Consider the following 22,720-nt stretch of genomic DNA (forward strand, 5'->3'; position numbering starts at 1 on the left):
GACTCTGTACCTCGCCTTGGCTGCCACCGCGGACAAAGTTGCACCTGTGGGACAACCTGGTGGTACCACGCTGCAGCACATCCAACACGCTTTGTGGCGGGCTCTAGTGGGCTCTTTGTGGCGGGCTTACGTCATCGTGGTCCAGCGGGTCCAATACCCCTGAAACCTGACAAGAACCTTACGATCAAAGTAGTCTCCTCTGGGAGAGGGTTGATAATTTGAAAGTGTATAAGTGTATGGTCTCCACAATGATGCTCTTATACATAGTGAGAAATTGTAGTAGCCTCAGAATTTTTTTATGTCATCAATGTGGTCCCTGGATCTTCTCTGTGCTTCCCTGAAGGTCTTTCCCACATTTTGAATGTGACATATAAAGGCTGAAAGATAAACTATGACTACTCAGGGCATTATTGTGACCACAGTGGGCACCGCTGTGACCAATAGCTACTGAGGACATTACTGTGATTATTGGGGGTTTGTACTGTGACTACTTGCAGGATTATTGTGGCTACCGGGGACTGGCACTTAGACTAATGGCTGCCAGGGGCTGCTGGTGTGTCTACTGTCTACTGTGGATGCCTGTAAGTATTGGCTACTGTGTGGGGCAATGTGACAATTGGCTTCTGTGTGTGGGCACTGTGACTAGATTAGCTACTCTGGGAACACTATTCCTTTATTGGCTACTGTGTGGGGGCACCTTTACTATATTGGCTCATATGAAGTGTACGCTTTCAATCAAGAAACAGGAAAAACCTCATAACTTTTAAAATTGCAGTACTCTCTCTCTTTTGATCGCTATTAGAGATGAGCGAACATACTCGTCCGAGCTTGATGCTCGTTCGAGCATTAGCATACTCGAAACTGCTCGTTGCTCGGACGAATACTTCGCCCGCTCGAGAAAATGGCATCTCCCACCGTTTTGCTTTTTGGCGGCCAGAAACAGAGCCAATCACAAGCCAGGAGACTCTGCACTCCACCCAGCATGACGTGGTACCCTTACACGTGGATAGCAGTGGTTGGCTGGCCAGATCAGGTGACCCTGGAATAGACTAGCCCCTGCCTGCGCTGCTCGGATCATTCTGTGTCTGGATGCCGCTAGGGAGAGAGCTGCTGCTGGTCAGGGAAAGCGTTAGGCTGTTCTATTAGAATAGTGTTAGGCAGGAGTGATTCTACAAGAACCCAACAGCCCTTCTTAGGGCTACAATAACGTTATACATTTTTTTTTTTTATTTGCAGCTAGTACCATATTGTGAGGAATTTGCAGGGGGACTTGCTACCGTTGTGTTTAGCTCTTAGTGACACACATATCCACCTCAAACACCAAAGTGGGACAATTTATTAGGGGTTTGATTTCAATTAGGCACAGTCTGCCATTTACTTTTTATTTTACGTTTATTTTTTCATAACTCAGCGTCATCTCATCTGGCATAGCAGTGTGCTTTCATACTTGGCTAGAAAATAGCCATAGGAGAATCCAAACGGCTTACTTAGGCCTACAATAGCGTTATATATTTTATTTCTGGTTGATCTGCTAGTGGCTGGCCTTGCTGTAGTGCATCTACTACCATATTGTGAGGAATTTGCAGTGAGACTTGCGACCGTTGTGTTTAGCGCTTAGTGACGCACATATCCATCGCAAAGACCGAAGTGGGACAATTTATTAGGGGTTTGATTTCAATTAGGCACAGTCTGCCATTTACTTTTTATTTTACGTTTATTTTTTCATAACTCAGCGTCATCTCATCTGGCATAGCAGTGTGCTTTCATACTTGGCTAGAAAATAGCCATAGGAGAATCCAAATGGCTTACTTAGGCCTACAATAGCGTTATATATTTTATTTCTGGTTGATCTGCTAGTGGCTGGCCTTGCTGTAGTGCATCTACTACCATATTGTGAGGAATTTGCAGTGAGACTTGCGACCGTTGTGTTTATCGCTTAGTGACGCACATATCCATCGCAAAGACCGAAGTGGGACAATTTATTAGGGGTTGGATTTCAATTAGGCACAGTCTGCCATTTACTTTTTATTTTACGTTTATGTTTTCATAACTCAGCGTCATCATCTCATCTGGCATAGCAGTGTGCTTTCATACTTGGCTAGAAAATAGCCATAGGAGAATCCAAACGGCTTACTTAGGCCTACAATAGCGTTATATATTTTATTTCTGGTTGATCTGCTAGTGGCTGGCCTTGCTGTAGTGCATCTACTACCATATTGTGAGGAATTTGCAGTGAGACTTGCGACCGTTGTGTTTAGCGCTTAGTGACGCACATATCCATCGCAAAGACCGAAGTGGGACAATTTATTAGGGGTTGGATTTCAATTAGGCACAGTCTGCCATTTACTTTTTATTTTACGTTTATTTTTTCATAACTCAGCGTCATCATCTCATCTGGCATAGCAGTGTGCTTTCATACTTGGCTAGAAAATAGCCATAGGAGAATCCAAACGGCTTACTTAGGCCTACAATAGCGTTATATATTTTATTTCTGGTTGATCTGCTGGTGGCTGGCCTTGCTGTAGTGCATCTACTACCATATTGTGAGGAATTTGCAGTGAGACTTGCGACCGTTGTGTTTAGCGCTTAGTGACGCACATATCCATCGCAAAGACCGAAGTGGGATAATTTATTAGGGGTTGGATTTCAATTAGGCACAGTCTGCCATTTACTTTTTATTTTACGTTTATTTTTTCATAACTCAGCGTCATCTCATCTGGCATAGCAGTGTGCTTTCATACTTGGCTAGAAAATAGCCATAGGAGAATCCAAATGGCTTACTTAGGCCTACAATAGCGTTATATATTTTATTTCTGGTTGATCTGCTAGTGGCTGGCCTTGCTGTAGTGCATCTACTACCATATTGTGAGGAATTTGCAGTGAGACTTGCGACCGTTGTGTTTATCGCTTAGTGACGCACATATCCATCGCAAAGACCGAAGTGGGACAATTTATTAGGGGTTGGATTTCAATTAGGCACAGTCTGCCATTTACTTTTTATTTTACGTTTATGTTTTCATAACTCAGCGTCATCATCTCATCTGGCATAGCAGTGTGCTTTCATACTTGGCTAGAAAATAGCCATAGGAGAATCCAAACGGCTTACTTAGGCCTACAATAGCGTTATATATTTTATTTCTGGTTGATCTGCTAGTGGCTGGCCTTGCTGTAGTGCATCTACTACCATATTGTGAGGAATTTGCAGTGAGACTTGCGACCGTTGTGTTTAGCGCTTAGTGACACACATATCCATCGCAAAGACCGAAGTGGGACAATTTATTAGGGGTTGGATTTCAATTAGGCACAGTCTGCCATTTACTTTTTATTTTACGTTTATGTTTTCATAACTCAGCGTCATCATCTCATCTGGCATAGCAGTGTGCTTTCATACTTGGCTAGAAAATAGCCATAGGAGAATCCAAACGGCTTACTTAGGCCTACAATAGCGTTATATATTTTATTTCTGGTTGATCTGCTAGTGGCTGGCCTTGCTGTAGTGCATCTACTACCATATTGTGAGGAAATTGCAGTGAGACTTGCGACCGTTGTGTTTAGCGCTTAGTGACGCACATATCCATCGCAAAGACCGAAGTGGGACAATTTATTAGGGGTTGGATTTCAATTAGGCACAGTCTGCCATTTACTTTTTATTTTACGTTTATTTTTTCATAACTCAGCGTCATCATCTCATCTGGCATAGCAGTGTGCTTTCATACTTGGCTAGAAAATAGCCATAGGAGAATCCAAACGGCTTACTTAGGCCTACAATAGCGTTATATATTTTATTTCTGGTTGATCTGCTGGTGGCTGGCCTTGCTGTAGTGCATCTACTACCATATTGTGAGGAATTTGCAGTGAGACTTGCGACCGTTGTGTTTAGCGCTTAGTGACGCACATATCCATCGCAAAGACCGAAGTGGGATAATTTATTAGGGGTTGGATTTCAATTAGGCACAGTCTGCCATTTACTTTTTATTTTACGTTTATTTTTTCATAACTCAGCGTCATCTCATCTGGCATAGCAGTGTGCTTTTATAGTTGGCTAGAAAATAGCCATAGCAATAGGATAGCATCGTTTGGTTTTAAAAACTAAAAAACACAAAAAAAAAAAAAAAAAAAATTAAAGTTATAACTTTCATTTTCAAAATGTTTAACCCGAGGGCTAGGGGTAGAGGACGAGGGCGGGGACGTGGGCGTCCAACTACTGCAGGGGTCAGAGGCCGTGGTCCTGGGCGGGGTGAGACACCACCTGCTGATGAGGGAGCAGGGGAACGCCGCAGAGCTACACTCCCTAGGTTCATGTCTGAAGTTACTGGGAACAGAACAGTGCGAACAGGTGATGTCGTGGATTGCCGACAATGCTTCGAGCAATTTGTCCACCAGTCAGTCTTCCACGCAGTCCACCCATGTCACCGAAATCGGCATTCCTCCAGCTCCTGCACCTCAGCCTCCTCCCCCCCAGTCTGGCCCCTCCCAGGAAAATTTGGCATTTGAACCGGCATACTCTGAGGAACTGTTTTCTGGACCCTTCCCACAGTCACAAACCACTTGTCCGGTTGCTGCTGAGCAATTTTCCGATGCCCAGGTTTTCCACCAGTTGCAGTCTGTGGGTGATGATGACCTTCTTGACGTAGTGGAAGAAGTGTGTAAAGAGGTGTCCGACGATGAGGAGACACGGTTGTCAGACAGTGGTGAAGTTGTTGTCAGGGCAGGAAGTCCGAGGGGGGAGCAGACTGAGGGATCGGAGGATGATGAGGTGACAGACCCAAGCTGGGTTGAGAGGCCGGGTGAACACAGTGCTTCTGAGACGGAGGAGAGTCCTCGACCAGAACAGGTTGGAAGAGGCAGTGGTGGGGCCAGACGGAGAGGCAGGACCAGAGCTGGTGCATCAGCGCCAAATGTGTCACGTAGTAAAGCTCCCGTGGCGAGGGCTCCCGCGGCGAGGGCTAGATTTTCAGAAGTCTGGAGGTTCTTTAAGGAAACACCGGATGACCGACGGACTGTGGTGTGCAACCTTTGCCAAACCAGGATCAGCAGGGGTTCCACCACTACTAGCTTAACTACCACCAGTATGCGCAGGCATATGAATGCTAAACACCCCACTCAGTGACAACAAGCCCGTTCACCTCCGGCCGTGCACACCACTGCTCCTTCCCCTGTGTCAGCTGATAGTCAGCCCCCTGCCCAGGACCCTGCCACAAAAACCCCATCGTCGCCTCCACGATCCTGCACAGCATCCACCAGCGTTCAGCTCTCCATACCCCAGACGCTGGAGCGGAAACGCAAATATAGTGCAACCCACCCGCACGCCCAAGCCCTTAATGTCCACATCTCCAGATTGCTCAGCCTGGAGATGCTGCCCTATAGGCTAGTAGAGACCAAGGCCTTTCGCAACCACATGGCGGCGGCCGCCCCTCGGTATTCGGTCCCCAGCCGCCACTACTTTTCCCGATGTGCCGTCCCAGCCCTGCACCAGCACGTGTCAGACAACATCATCCGTGCCCTGACCAACGCCGTTTCTGACAAGGTCCACCTGACCACGGACACGTGGATGAGTGCTGCCGGGCAGGGCCACTATATATCGCTGACGGCACATTGGGTTAACTTGGTGGAGGCTGGGACCAAGTCTGACCCTGCGGCTGGTCATATACTGCCGACGCCGAGGATTGCGGGGCCTACCTCGGTCCAGGTCTTTCAGGCCTACTATGCCTCCTCCTCCTCCCACCCCACCTCCTCCTCCTCCGAACTACCATCCGTGGGCATGGCGCCATCAGTCGGTAGCTCTAGGCACAGCAGCAGTGCCGTCGCTAAGCGACAGCAGGCGGTGCTCAAACTGCTGAGCCTAGGCGATAAAAGGCACACCGCCCAAGAACTATTACAGGGCATCACGGCGCAGACTGATCTGTGGCTGGCACCGCTGAACCTGAAGCCAGGCATGGTTGTGTGTGACAGTGGCCGTAACCTGTTGGCGGCTCTGCAACTCGGCAGACTGACACATGTGCCATGCCTGGCCCATGTGTTAAATCTCATAGTTCAGCGTTTCCTCAAGACATACCCCAATCTGCCTGATTTGCTCACGAAGGTGCGCCGCATCTGTGCGCATTTCAGGAAGTCCAGCACAGATGCTGCCACTCTCAGGGCAGCGTAGCGCCGCCTCCAACTGCCCGCTCACCGACTGTTGTGCGACGTGCCCACGAGGTGGAATTCAACACTGACCATGTTATCCAGAATTTACCAGCAGCGCAGAGCGATTGTAGACTGCCAGATGTCAACTTTCACCAGAACTGGTAGTCAGGTCAGTCAGCTTCCTCAAGTCTACAATGAGGAGTGGACGTGGATGTCTGATATCTGTCAGGTGCTGAGTAACTTCGAGGAGTCAACACAGATGGTCAGTGGCGATGCCGCCATCATCAGCCTCACCATCCCACTGCTTGGCCTGTTGAAAAACTCTCTGATCAGCATGAAGTCGGAAGCTTTGCGCTCGTCACAAGAGACGGGGGAAGAAGATTCCCTTGTTGATAGCCAAAGCACCCTCAGGTCTGTTTCTCAGCGCATATCGGAGGAGGTGGAGGAGGATGAGGAGGAAGAGGAGGAGAATGTTGGCGAGACACAAGAGGGAACCATTGTTCAGTCCTTCACTGTTCAGCGTGTATGGGCAGAAGAAGAGAAGTTGGAGGAGTTGGAGGAGGAGGAAATGGGTAGTCAGGCCAGTGAGGGGAGTGAATTCTTGCGCGTTGGGACTCTGGCGCATATGGCAGATTTCATGCTAGGTTGCCTATCCCGTGACCCTCGCGTTCAAAGAATTTATTCCAGCACCGATTACTGGGTATTCACTCTCCTGGACCCACGGTACAAGCAAAATCTTTCCACTCTCATCCCTGGAGAGGAAAGGAGTGTGAGAATGCATGAATACCAGCAGGCCCTGGTGCACAAGCTGAAACAGTATTTCCCTTCTGACAGCGCTAGCGGCAGAGTGCGTAGTTCTGCGGGACAAGTAGCGAGGGAGAGTAGGCGAGCAGGCAGCTTGTCCAGCACTGGCAAGGGTACGCTTTACAAGGCTTTTGCCAGCTTTATGTCACCCCAGCAAGACACTGTCACCTGTCCCCAGTCTCGGCAGAGTAGGGCTGATCTTTACAGAAAGATGGTGAGGGAGTACGTAGCTGACCATACCATCGTCCTAAATGATCACACAGCTCCCTACAACTACTGGGTTTCAAAGCTGGACATGTGGCACGAACTGGCGCTGTATGCCTTGGAGGTTCTTGCCTGCCCTGCCGCTAGCGTGTTGTCCGAGCGGGTTTTCAGTGCAGCTGGTGGCATCATCACCGATAAGCGTACACGCCTGTCGACTGACAGCGCTGACAGGCTGACGCTTATTAAGATGAATAAAGCCTGGATTTCTCATAATTTCCAATCTCCACCAGGTGAAGGAAGCTCAACCTGAATAATTTATGCACTCCTCCTCCTCATTTTCCTCCTTCTCCTCCTCTTTGTACATTAAAGCAGAGGAAACTGGCTATTTTTTGACAGGGCCCACTGGCTCTAGCTATAGTACTTTATGCATTTAATTTTTCTGGAGGGCCACCTACCCAGTCCTCTGTTTTAAACAATTTTTGGGACTGCCACATACAGGCACTCAATCTATTCATTTTTTCTGGAGGGCCACCTACCTGCTCCTCTGGTTTGAAAACTTTTTTGGACTGCCACATACAGGCACTCAATCTATTTCATTTTTCTGGAGGGCCACCTACCTGCTCCTCTGGTTTGAAAACTTTTTTGGACTGCCACATACAGGCACTCAATCTATTTCATTTTTCTGGAGGGCCACCTACCTGCTCCTCTGGTTTGAAAACTTTTTTGGACTGCCACATACAGGCACTCAATCTATTTCATTTTTCTGGAGGGCCACCTACCTGCTCCTCTGGTTTGAAAACTTTTTTGGACTGCCACATACAGGCACTCAATCTATTTCATTTTTCTGGAGGGCCACCTACCTGCTCCTCTGGTTTGAAAACTTTTTTGGACTGCCACATACAGGCACTCAATCTATTTCATTTTTCTGAAGGGCCATCTACCTGCTCCTCTGGTTTGAAAACTCTTTTGGACTGCCACATACAGGCACTATCCAAATTAAATTGTCTCCATAGCAGCCTCCTCACGTTGTCTCCATTGCTACCTCCAAAAGTCGTCCATATAGCTGCCTCCATACATCGTCCCCTTATCAAACGAGGTGTGTCAGGCAGAAATTTGGATTGTTTTCATGGATTCCACATCAAAGTTGTTAACTTTGTCGCCACCCTGCTGTGTTATCCACAAAATATACTGGCAAACTTTTATGATTAACCGATATTATTTCAGCGCTTCTTGCGCATCTGTTGATTACACTGCTGTGTAATCCACAAAATATACTGCCAAACTTTTACCATTTACGGATATTATTTCAGCGCTTCTTGCGCATCTGTTTACATTCCCCTCACCCGCCATATCCCAAACTTATAAGAACGCTACTACACTTAACTTGGTGGAGGCTGGGACCGAGTCTGACCCTGGGGCTGGTCATATACTGCCGACGCCGAGAATTGCGGGGCCTACCTTGGTCCAGGTCTCAAAGGCCTACTATACCTCCTCCTCCTCCCACCCCTCCTCCACCTCCTCCTCCTCCGAATTACGATCCGTGGGCATGGCGCCATCAGTCGGTAGCTCTAGGCACAGCAGCAGTGCCGTCGCTAAGCGACAGCAGGCGGTGCTCAAACTGCTGAGCCTAGGCGATAAAAGGCATACCGCCCAAGAGCTATTACAGGGCAGTCCACATCAAACTTGTTAACTTTGTCGCCACCCTGCTGTGTAATCCACAAAATATACTGGCAAACTTTTATCATTTACCGATATTATTTCAGCGCTTCTTGCGCATCTGTTTACATTCCCCTCACCCGCCATATCCCAAACTTATAAGAACGCTACTACACTTGATCTTATACAAAAGGTTCTTAGAAGTGCTGTTTGGGGAGTAGCCTAGAGACAGGGGCTTGGATTGGCGAAAAGCTCGCCTGGCAGCGGAGTGCCAGCTCCATCCCAAGATCCAACTAACATAGTTTTAACTGCAGCACCTTTAATCTACTACTAGTTCACTGCCTCCATACATGGTCCCCTTATCAAACGAGCTGTGTCAGGCAGAATTTTTAGGTGTTTCACCACATACATAGTGGAACTCGGCGCGTCTGTCGCCGACATGCTGGAGACCTGCAGTTGCAATCATAGAAGCGCAATATGGATGCCCCATACTGTCGCTCTTAATCATGGAAGTCCTCTCCATGGCTGCCTCCAAATGTCGTCCCCTTATAAAACGAGCTGTGTCAGGCTCATTTTTCGGGTGTTTCACCACATACGTTATGGAACTTGGTCACTATGTCGCCACCATGCTGTGTTATCGACTAAATATACCGTCAACCTTTTGTTCACAGAGGAAATAATTTCAGTTCTTCTTGCTCACCTCCTTTGGTTCCTCTCTGCCACCCATTGGTTTGAAGCCTGAGTCCATTTAGAGTATGTTGCCATGACACTCTCTAGCCTGCCGCTGCTGCCGCTGCCTCTGCATGCCGTCCCCTATAGTGTCAGGATCAATTATTGGATGTTTTAGATGCTATCTAGCTTCATTCTGTCACTCTGTCATGGCCATGCTGTTGCCCATAATTTTGGCATAATGGTGCGTTTAAGCAGCCTCAGAGGCATCCATGCATGCTGCCCCTGCTGTTTCCTGACCATTTCCGTGGTGTTTCCATCCTTTTCTGAGGTTTCCAGGTGTTTGGCCAAGCTTCCCTGTGCAGAGCCTTGGTCCCCTTGAAAAATGCTCGAGTCTCCCATTGACTTCAATGGGGCTCGTTATTCGAGACGAGCACTCGAGCATCGGGAAAAGTTTGTCTCGAATAACTAGTAAAATGCTATGGAATATGACGGTGCTACATAAAAATGTATTTGTTTCTAAAAAACATTGCACCCATGATATTGGATGCAATCAGTGGTAATAATTTTCTTCATGCCTCAAAAAGTGAAAACCCGCACAGCAAATGTATACTTAGAGTATGCCACAAGAGGCCATCACACTCTGATTGACAATATGTAACCAGAAAAAAGAGACAAAGGGGAGTATGTATAGGCCAAAAATATCTATATACAAATCTTTATTTATGTCACAAATGATAAACCCTACAAAACATGCATATATATTGTTAAAAACACCTAAAACGTACAAATGTACATGCAGTTTGACCCATGCAAATGACCACAATAGGTCTATGCATAACACATGACCCTATAAAGACAATATATCAATAGCCTGTTTCTGTCCTGTGAAAAAGGTATCTGTAAGAGGGAGCTTTTGTGGCACAGTGAAAAGTCAAAAATAGACTGTTAGTAATTCCCTTAAACACCATGCAAAATGATATAACAGGGACCAGAACAAGAACGGCACACTCTAGAGTGAACAAAGATAAGTGGGAAGTATGAGGTTACCCATCCAAATGATAGACCAGGAATACAGCGTGTGCAGAGGGTCATGTGGGCAAAGAGTCCCCACGCGTTTCGTCGCTACATGCGACTTCCTCAGGGGTCCATATTATGTTGGCGGTCAATGGTCCGCCATATATACATAAGTGCCCCTCCCCAGGGTGAAAAATAGCCACTCACATGCCTTACATTAGTGTTGCAGCTGAGTGCTGTCGGAGTCCGCGGCATCGCGGCAGCCATCCGCTGGTCATGTGACCCGTGTCAAGTCATGTGACAAGTCGCGCGAGACTTGTATTTTAGCCGCCGACATAGCGCATGCGTACACCTGACTATTACCTTGTGTTGCCGGCAACATTGTTTCAATATGCGCAAGCGCCGGCACATTATCACTTAATCGTGAGAATGGTCCGCAGTATGGTACGCTAATTGCCTAGAGGCAAAGTAGAAAAACTTATTTTTTGTATAACACGGAGCATGGAGTAGGATTAGATGCCAATTTAAAAAATAGTTCGAGTAAAATAACTCTTTAGCATACAATGGCATTTAAGTTAATAGAAAATGACAAAAGGTAGATCATGGCTCACACCCTGGGGAGGAAGATTAAAAACAAATGCATATTATGCAGAATAGAGAAAAAATTTTCATAATTTCATAATTAGTATCTACAATACAGATCACAAATATAATAAATAACTTCATTTAGTTGTGTGCCATCCATGCTAGCATCAGACCAGCAGTAGTCCGTTTAATTGAGGTAAGGCCTCCAAAAGTGCCTAGAAATAGATTGTGTTCGAGAGGTGGACGTTTTCCCAAGGAGTTCATTCAATTTATACTACATTATCTTGTAATGGCAGATTAACATCCTTTGCAATAGGGTTCCATTATTTTCAATCTTCTCAATCCAATGAGTCCAATATTGAGTTCCCCATACCAAGTAGGGTGGGAACTCTAATCGGGGAATTTCCAAGAGACCACGACAGAAAAATTCAATTTTGCTGACTAGGAGAGTTCCAGGTAAGTATTGGTAGGAGATTACGATGGTTTAAAATGGTGTTCTGAGCGCTCCACTCGAGTTTTTTTCTTCTTAAGAGAGAGAAAATATATAGTTGTTATTATTACAAGCCAGTTGTTTATTGCACAAGGAGATGGGCGTGACTGTGATAAGAAAGAAAAATATTTTCTTTAATAATAATAATATATGAATGAAACAAGAGTGCAGGAGGAAAGGGAAGGAAGGAGGGAGGGAGGGAGGGGAGGGAAGGAAAGAGGGAAGGAGGGGAGAAAAGGAGGAGGGGAGGAGTGAAGGAAAGGAGGAGAGGAAAAGAGGAGAGAGGGAGTGAAAGTGTGAGGGGCCCTATGTGAAAAAAGAAAGAGAGTGTGGGCCATAAGGGTCCGAGTTATAAGTGATGCTGAGGTAAGGGACCATAAGGGTCCAAACTGAGTGCCCTGCCGGGGGAGTCGAGTGATGTGGTGATAGGGGACCATAAGGGTCCAAGTCTATAAGAGAGCCCACACAGAGGGGGTGCGTGTGTAACAGTGTAGTGGGGAGTAAATGTTTGTAGATATGATGTGACTCCACCAATGTGTAGGTATAGATTAGCATAGTATGGAAATCCTGGTGATGTGCTAGGTGAGCCAGGATGTGGCCATAGAGACGCAATATAGAAAAGCATATGTATGTGTAATGTGCACAACAAATGGTAACATATGAAACTCTATATGTATATATGATACAATATATTGTTGGAGAAGTAGGTATGATTATGTAATACTCACCACCGATTTGGAACACCTCCTATCGCTGCTTGTAAAATCCTGTGAAGAGGAGATCTTCATTTATGCCTGTGGGTGCAATACAGCCTAGATTATAGATCCAGCGGGCCTCCCTGCGCAGTAATTCGGGCACAAGATCCCCACCACGTATGTTACTCTGTACCATATCCAGCCCCACTACTCTAATTCCATGTGTAAGACCCCCATGGAAGAGTCTGAAATGTGTTGCAACAGTGGAGAGAACCTTACCCTGTTTAAAGTATTTTGTGGAGTTCCGGATACTCGAAAGATGCTGCTGTATCCTCTTTCTCAATTCTTGCGTTGTCTGCCCCACATAGAATTTTCCACACGGGCAAATGAGACAGTAAATCACATTTTTGCTCTTGCAGTTGATATAGTGGTACAGTTCAAAAGATCTGTAGTTGGTAGGGTTGGTCACCCGTTTCAACGGTAACATCAAGGGGCAAACCGTGCATCCCCCGCATGCATAAGAGCCCTTGATCTTCTCTCCGCGTCCCAAAGTTCTTTTGTTTCGTTGAAAATGGCTTCTTGTCAGGTTGGCTTTCAAATTTTTTGCTCTCCTTGCAATTAAGGATGGTTTTTCGGGGATCCAAGAGTCTAGGCGTTTTTCGGCTCTCAAAATATTCCAGTTGTTTTCTAGAATTTGTCTGACTTCTTTCCATTGATTGTTATAAGTAGTTATGACTCCCAGTTTGAACTCTGTGTCTTTTTCGCGTGGTCTCAAAAGTTGGTCACGACTACTGTGTGCAGTTCTGAGATACGCTTTGGAAATGACTTTCCTTGGGTATCCCCTATGTTTGAAACGATCCGTCAAGTCACTTGCGTTTCTGCGAAAATCGTCATTGGAGGTGCAGTTCCTCCTGATACGGGTGAACTGTCCCACCGGTATACTATCCTTCAGGTGTCGCGGGTGGAAACTCCCATAATGTAGAAGCGCATTCGTGGCAGTCTGCTTCCTATACAGGTCAGTATGTAAATGTTGGTCACGGATTAATATCTTCAGGTCCAGGAAGTCAATGCTCTCCTGTGAAAAATGTGAGGTGAGAAAGATATTCAGTCCATTGTTGTTAAGGCCACTAATAAATTCTTCACATAGCTTCAATGGTCCATTCCACAACAGAAGGACGTCATCAATGAATCTGTACCATCCCAGCACATGCTGGGTGAATAGTTCCGATGGGTACACGTGCGCGTCCTCCCACCACCCCAAAAATAGGTTGGCGTAGGAGGGCGCGCACCGTGCACCCATCGCAGTCCCAGAAATCTGCCTGAAGTATTTAGAGTCAAAGGTAAAATAACTCTGTCTTAACACAAACTCCATAAGTTCCAACAGAAAAGAATCATGCCTGCGGTCACCCGTGCAACACATGTCTAAATAGTAGGCTATGGCTCTCAGCCCATCCTGGTGTGCTATGTTGGTGTAAAGCGCTTCCACATCAAGCGTCACAATCCAGATATTTTCAGGTATAGTCACATTGCAAATTTTCCCGATCAGGTCAGTCGAATCCCTGATGTAAGAGCGCAACTTCAATACCAGTGGTTGCAAAAAATGGTCTATATACATGCATGCCCTCTCACACAATCCCCCTATGCCTGATACAATTGGTCTTCCGGGGGGACGTGTGAGAGATTTATGAACCTTGGGAAGCATGTAAAAGGTAGGTGTGACTGGATTTGGGACCTTCAGGAAGCGATGTTCACTTTTAGTTATTATACCATAACGATGGGCTGCTTCTAGTAGTTGGTCCATCTTTTTCTGGAAAAACTGCGTCGGATCGGAGGGTAGGGGGGTATAGTAAGCTGCATTATTAAGTTGGCGTCTAGCCTCGTCAATATACATTTCAGTTGGCCAGAGTACTATATTCCCCCCTTTGTCTGCCTCCTTTATCAGGAAGGTTGGGTTATTTCTCAAAGATTTAATTGCCATCCTTTCATTGTGGGTCAGATTCTCATGGGTGTGTTTATTCGATGGTAGGGCCTCAATATCACATACAACCTAGTTATAAAAGAGTTGTAAAGCCGGGACCAACCCCAAATTTGGGGTGATCTGAGATGGCACCTGAAGAGGGCATGGTTGCCTACCTGTACGTTCTTGTTGTTCATTTTCATGTAGTAAATCAAGCAGTAAATAATTTTCTTCACCACATCTGCTTCAGAAAATTGATTATATCTCAGGAAATGTCCTTAACCTTTGAATTATTTGTATAGCAGATAAACAACTTGTACAACCTACATTCTTCCAATAGCGTTTTGCACATTAGCTCATGATGTCCAAATGTTAACCTCACTTTCTTACATGGCTCATATTCTGTAGGTCACTTCACATCACATGGTTCATATAAGCATTTTTGTAAAGGCTTTATATCTTTGCTTGAGATCTTGAAAAAAAAATACATATACTTTGTTGACTTCAATATGTTTCAAGGTGTCTTGCGGTAAATATGGTGCAATATATTTCATTTGTAATGGGCTAAATGATTTGGCATGTGTTCTTTGCTAAGAGACTATCCAAGGTTTAGTTCTATGTTCACATGTATTATAGAACTATTGGATCAAATGTTCCTTAATAAAGTCTGAAGTTATGAGAAGTCATTGCTATATAAATCCACTCAATGTCACACTTCCACATACGGCTTCATTTATCCAAGAGTTAAAGAAAACTTTGAAATAATTCTAATAGAACAAAAATTGGATCTTGCTTTGTTAAGGTTTTATATAAATAAAATGGAATAAATACTATCTGTACTGCAGATGGAAACAAGTATTCAGGATATTCTCTGTTAATTTTTATAGTCCGGGAGGTGAACTAAGCATTGAACACGTCACCAATTTTCAAAGTAAATATATTTGTGAAGGTGCTGTTGATATGAAATCTCAACAGATGTCAGAAACAACTCCTCAATCGCCACTAGCAAGGGAATCTAACCGTAGATGTCTATAAAATAACTCGTAACAGTACCAAAGCTGTACCGCTACAGCTGCCTCCCCCATCCATGCTGTGATGGGCTTCTGCAAAAGCAGAGAGTTGTCTGCCGCCACTATGCAAATGATCATACCTGCCTGGATAACAAGAAATCCAACGTCTTAAAAGTTCAAATAAAACTCATATTTTTGCAGAAACTGAGGACTAACCTATTACAAGCAACTTTGAAACATCTAACAAAGACATTATAAATAAATATAGTAATTTAAACTTCAAAGATCAATGTACATTGTTCCATCTTTTGAATATAGAAAGATATGGCAATACCCTTAATGATAATAATAATAATAATAATAATAATTCTACACATACACCACACAATCAGTGGCCTAACACTTCTTTCTGGCCCCTCTACTCTAGGGTTCCTCTTATGGATCAATTTCAGCAAACTATTGAAAGAGATTCAAACAACCAGACAAGGAAAAGTCAGCTCGCTGGTCACAGAAGGCAGGGATGGTAAGTTGTATCAAGCAAGGATCAGCCTTCGCCTTAGTCATCAAGATATTCCATGGGTTACTCAAAGCACACAGAGAGCTTTCCACAAACGCAGCATACAATTATTGCTGGCATTAATTCCCTTAATGAGAATATTTGTGAAAGGCTGGATGGCCTACTTTGTCCCTTTATGTTCGGAGCGGCTCCCCGATGCTCGGCGCAGCTCCTCTTCTGTCTTCTCTGCGATGCTCCAGTTCCTGCGGCTCCTCTTCTGTCTGCTGTAACAGCTGGTCAGCGCACAATATGATGCGACCACTGATGATGTCATAGTTTGCGCTGGCCGCAGACTGCAGGGCCGTGTCTCTGTCGCAGCAGACAGAAGAGGAGCCACGAGGAACGAAGAATCGCGGTGAAGACAGAAGAGGAGCTATGCTGAGCATCGGGGAGCCGCACCTAGAATCGGGGGCGGCGGAAGGTGAGTATGTAAGTTTATTTTTTTTATTGACTCATGTATAAGCCGAGATGAGGTTTTTTAAGCACATTTTTTGTGCTAAAAAACTCGGCTTATACACAAGTATATAGGGTAATACAAAAGAATATTTTTCAACAGAGCACACACTATGGTGTGTACGACACAGTGTGCAGGGACACGGAGCCGGAGCTTCACAAGGAAGAAGAGGGCCTGTGTGTGGGCATTGCAAAGATGAGTACAGAGTTTGATTTTTTTTCTTTTAGGCTGGGCATTTCTCGGGCAAGGGTGCTGGCTATATACTGAGGGCAAGGGCTGTTGGGTTTATACTGGGGACAGAGGCTGCTGGCTATATACTCGGGAGCCGGGTTCTGCTGGCTATAAACTGAGGGCAGAAGCTGCTAACTATATACTGAGGGCAAGGGATGCTGGTTATACACTGGGGGCAGGGGCTGCAGATAATATTTTGAGGGCATGGACTGGCTGGCTATATACTAGAGGCCATTGGCTGCAGGCTATATTCTAGGAGGCTTGGGCTGGCAGGCTGTATACTGGGGGCATTGATTGCTTGATTTTATACTGGAAGCATGAGCTGACTGGCTATATACTGAGGGCATGGGCTGGCTGTCTGTATATTGGGAGCATGGTCTCTCTGGCTATATACTAGGGGCATGGGCTGGTTATCTGTATATTACGGGGAATGGGCTGGCTAGCTATATACTGGGGGGCATGGGCTGGCTGGCTATATTCTGGGGGATGATCTGGCTGGCTTTCTACTAGGGGGCATGGACTGGCTATATACTAGGGGGCATGGGCTAGCTGTATACTAAGGGGCATGGGCTGGATGGCTGTATACTAGGGGGCATGGGCTGGATGGCTGTATACTGGGGGAATTGAATGGCTGTATGCTAGGGAGATGGGCTGGAAAGCTGTATACTCGGGGTATGGTCTGGCTGTATACTAGGGGACATACAGTGGCTGGCTACATACAAGGGGGCATGGGCTGACTGATTGTATTCTTGGTGCATGAGCTGACTGGCTATATACTGAGGGCATGGGCTGGCTATATACTACGGGACATGGGCTGGCTGGCTATATACTGGGAGAAGAGGCTGGCTATATACTGGGAGCATGGGCTCTCTGGCTATATAGTTGAGGCATGGGCTGTCTGTTTGTATATTAGGGGAATGGGCTGGCTGCCTATATACTGGGGGATGAGCTGGCTGGCTTTATACTAGGGGGCATGGGCTGACTGGCTATATACTGGGGGATGAGCTGGTTGGCTTTCTACTAGGGGGCATGGACTGGCTATATACTAGGGGCCATGGGCTGGCTGTATACTAGGGGGCATGTGCTGGATGGCTGTATACTAGAGGACATACACTGGCTGGCTACATACAAGGGGGCATGGAATGGCTGTATGCTAGGGGGATGGGTTGGATAGCTTTATACTGGGGGTATGGACTGGCTGTATACTAGGGGACATACACTGGCTGACTACATTCAAGGGAGCATGGGCTGGCTGATTGTATTCTTGGGGCATGAGCTGACTGGCTATATACTGGGAGCAGGGGCTGGCTATATACTGGGAGCATGGGCTCTCTGGCTATATACTGAGGGCATGGGCTGGCTAGCTATATACTAGGGGGCATGGGCTGGCTGCCTATATACTGGGGGATGAGCTGGCTGGCTATATACTAGGGGGCATGGGCTAGCTGTATACTAAGGGGCATGGGCTAGCTGTATACTAAGGGGCATGGGCTGGATGGCTGTATACTAGGGGGCATGGGCTGGATGGCTGTATACTGGGGACATGGAATGGCTGTATACTAGGGGGGTGGGCTGGATAGCTATATACTGGGGGGTATGGTCTGGCTGTATACTAGGGGACATAAACTGGCTGGCTACATACAAGGGGGAATGGGCTTGCTGGCTATATACTAGGAGGCATTTGCTGGCTGGCTGTATAATGGGGGTCAGGGGGCTGGCTATATACAGGGGGACAGGGAGCTGGCTAGCTATATACTAGAGGGCATGGGCCGGCTAGCTATATACTAGTGGGCAAGGGACTGGCTAACTATATAAAAAGTTAACGCTCACGACTACCAATTTTGAAGGATGTAACACTTCTGTATACATAGCAGGGTCACATGTCCAGTGCTATTATAGAGAAAATTCAGCACTAGGGAATTGCAAACAATTGCCTTTTTCATGGAAGTTATGTAGGGATAGGTGGAAATCTGAAATAATTGCTCATTTGAGGACACTCAAACTGCATGTTGCTACTATGAGGCTGCTATAGTTCAGGACCACTTTCAGTACTATTAGCATTTATAGCATTATACAGTAATATCTTACAGGACCACTCTTAGTACTATTAGCATTTACAGCATAATACAATGTTTTGTTACAGTACCAGGTTTAGTACTATTTGCACATACAGTACCATACAGTAATGCATTACAGGACCAGGTATTCCCAAGCGCAACTATTTTTTTCAGCAGGCATTCCCGCCCCCCACCAATAGGTTGTTGACAAAATCAGGAGTGCGCTGCGGAATGATATTAGCTCCAAGGTACACCTCACAACTGACATGTGGATAAGTCAACATGAAAGAGACATTTCGTCTCTTTAACTGCACACTGGGTTAAAGTAGTGGTGGCTGAGCATGAGGCAGGAAGCGCTTTGGCTTATATTCTGCTCCCACCCAGGATTGCCGGACAACACACTTTGCCTCCAATTGCAGGCTGTTCTAAAACTCATCTATCTGGGTGAAAGACCACAACACACATTTGTGCCATGCTGCACATGCTATCATCATGTATATCTGGACTTTTCAAAGGCATTTGACACCGTGCCACATAAAAGGTTGGTATATAAAATGAGACTGCTGGGAATAGGAGAAAATCTGTGTATTTGGGTAAGTAATTGGCTTAGTGATAGAAAACAGAGGGTCGTCACTAATGGCACATTCTCAGATTGGGTTGACTTTACCAGTGGAGTGCCACAAGGGTCAGTATTGAGGCCACTTCTTTTTAATATTTTTATTAATGACCTTGTAGTGGGTTTACACAATCAAGTTTCAATATTTGCAGATGATACTAAGCTGTGTAAAGTAATAAATACTGAGGTTGATAGTTTAGCATTACAGAGGGATTTGTGGAAGCTTGAGGAGTGGGCAGAGAAATGGTTGATGAGGTTTAATGTAGATAAATGTAAAGTTATGCACTTGGGCCATGGAAACAAAAAGTATAATTATGTTCTAAACAGTCAATTACTTGGTAAAACTGGAGCTGAAAAGGACTTGGAGGTATTGGTGGATGGTAAACTTAATTTTAGTGACCAGAGCCAGGCGGCTGCTGCTAAAGCAAATAAAATTATGGGATGTATCAAGAGAGGAATAGATTCTCATGATAAAGACATAGTTTTGCCCTTATACAAATCCCTGGTCAGACCACACATGGAATATTGTGTACAGTTTTGGGCACCAGTGTATAAAAAGGATGTAGTAGAGCTGGAACGGGTGCAGAGGAGAGCAACCAGGATTATTAGGGGAATAGGGGGATTAGAATACAATGACAGATTACAAAATTTGGGATTATTCAGTTTAGAAAAAAGACGACTGAGGGGAGACCTCATTACAATGTACAAATACCTGAACGGACAGTACAAGGATCTCTCCAAAGATCTTTTTATACCTTGGCCTGTGACCAGGTCAAGGGGGCATCCTCTACGCCTAGAGGAGAGGCGATTTTACCATCACCATAGACAAAGGTTCTTTACTGTAAGAGCAGTGAGACTATGGAACTCTCTGCTGCAGGAGGTTGTTATGGCGGACTCTATGTACATGTTCAAGAGAGGCCTGGATGCCTTTCTGGAGAGCAAAAATATCACGGGTTATGGGGATAAAACATTTATTTAATTCTTAAAGGTTGGACTTGATGGACTTGCGTCTTTTTCCAGCCTTATATACTATGATACTATGATCAGTGCTACCATCCCAATCATCTGCCTGGATTCTGAGTGGATACTGCATTAGCTAGATTCAAAATTGAAATTGTCAAACTCTTCATTTGCTGGATTCAAAATTGAAATTCTCAGATCTCACATTTGCTCGATTTAAAATTCAAAAAGTCGAGTTCCACATACGCTGGACTCAAAATTTAAATGGTTAGATTCTGCAATTGCTGGATTCCAAATTGATCCGGGTCTCCATTGACTGCAATGGGTTTCATGCTCAGGGTAAAGTTCAGGTCAAGTCCCGAACCGAATTGTTCCTGGTGTTCAATCAACCGCTTGATTGAACACCAACATCTGGTGAGAATTCTATCTATAAAAATATATTTAATTCGAAACACTTCAATACCCACTTCAGCATCCATAAATCTGTGCTCTACTGATTATTGCAACAGAACCCATAAAGTTTTAGAAGCCAACCGGAAACTTTATTATAAAACTGTATTGCAATTATTTTGAAATGGGAGGACAAAGGGACCTTACACAATTGAGATTGTGAGCCATCACTGTGAGACATATATCTCTCTGGCCCTCCACTAGACATACTTAGGAATTAACTTATTCACCCTTATTATTGAATTATACAAAGTTTGTGGAAAAGTTGACAACCATTTAATACAGCCTCTGAATACATTGGTTGGTATTATCTTTTTTATGGTGTGAAGTGATAAAATATATGATATATACAGTATGCACATATACTATATTGAGATTATTCGTCCTACTTCTACTTGAGTGGATAAAAGCAGACCTTTAGGTCATTTTTCATGATAAACTAGCTTTAGTATTACCAAGATCAAGTAATAACCTTTCTTCTGGTGCTCCTCACAAAGTTTTCTGTTGCTGAGAGGTCACTTTATCAGCTTTTTGAAACCTTAGATCAGCATATGCAAAGTGACATGCATATGCTCTAAATCATAAAAGATCTGGATGGCAGTACATGAGGCCATCAGGCTTATGTTAGAAAGTAGTGGTCATGTCAATCACTCCTCACAAGGCATGGTTGAACACAAATGAGATGATGGCGATGACAATTATGATGGTCTTTGCCCCTAGTTGAGATAAGTATACATATGCTGATGTCAGTTTTTAAAAGCTTATTTTTTTCTTGAACTGTTATTTTGTCGTATATAACACAAGTAATTTGATTATTGTTAGGACCATAAAAGCAGCTCATAAACATAAGTATGTCCAGCAGGCTATTGTGCCTGGAGAACCCATTTTCAGGTCACTATAAGTTGAAAATAGACCGGAGGGTGTTGAATTACCAGTCTGAACCTTATATACCCAGGAGATAAGCAAAGTTTATGGCATCTTGAGAATCTTTATCCCCCTATTTTACAGAAATGACATACAGATGAACACCCATATAATAGGGGAAATCTGTACAGCTTATGATCTATGGTCTATAGCTACCTCCATCTACATTACCATCTGTTTTTTCTCTCCAAATAGTAGACAGTTATATTTATTCCTCAGTATTGTAGAATGTATTCATTCATATTGGTGCCTGCCTGAAGGGAGCTTACAATCTAATTTCCCTTTGTCAGACTTATCTAAACACATATGAGAAACTTTCTATAGAATTAACTGAACTGACCATTCTACAAGCTTTTTATTAAGAACTCTATTGATGTCTACTCTGAATATTTGTATGCTCATTGTAAGCTTACAGAAGGCTTTTCATAGCAGATGGCCCAACTTGCTACGCATAGAGGTATGTAAATGAAAAAAATAATTGTGTCCAAAGTTTGATTCTATGATTTTACATAAAAACTGGTTCAAGAATTCCATTCTACTTTGTGTTCCCTACTGACCTGCAGAATTAAGTATAGATCAGAACAAAAAGTTAAAGTTTATCTGCACTCTTGTTGGCAGTCCAATACTGAAAAACGTGACGCCAATTAACCTTTACTACTGATTCTCCTTAAAACCTTGGAGAGACTACTGAGTTCTGCTTGGAAGAATAGTGTAGGCTTTAACAACTAGCCCTCTCTGCCAAACAGTAATGTAATACCTTTTAAACACCATGTTTTGTCTTGTAATACTGACACGTTGTCATGTATACAAGTCTATGCTTTTCAAATTTTTGTTACCATAGAAATAGACATAATGTTGCTCTAGTTGTCCAAGGAAACAAAAAAACAATAAGCGACAATGGCCTGGAGGACACAAACTCTTGCCCTTCAAATTTTCATAACATGAAGCTGTTCCACTTCTCACACCTGCACTTCAACATGATCTAATTGCAGCAAATATAATAATTTCACACAATAAAACTGCAGGTGCTTTAAGGACAAGGGAAGTAGCCAGGAAGGAAGCCATTAACATTAATGATATTGTAACTACATGCAAACATGTATTTATAGATGTCCATTTTCCAGAAATACATTGTTAATACAATGGAAAGTATGTAAGTGATTAAAAAACACACCATAACATGATAAAAGAGGATAATAATGACAAACAAACAGATTTTAAATAACTAAAAAAACATACTTTATGAAATAAGTAAATAA

The sequence above is a fragment of the Engystomops pustulosus genome, chromosome 1 (genome assembly GCF_040894005.1).
Source record: "Engystomops pustulosus chromosome 1, aEngPut4.maternal, whole genome shotgun sequence".
Lineage (NCBI taxonomy): Eukaryota > Metazoa > Chordata > Amphibia > Anura > Leptodactylidae > Engystomops > Engystomops pustulosus.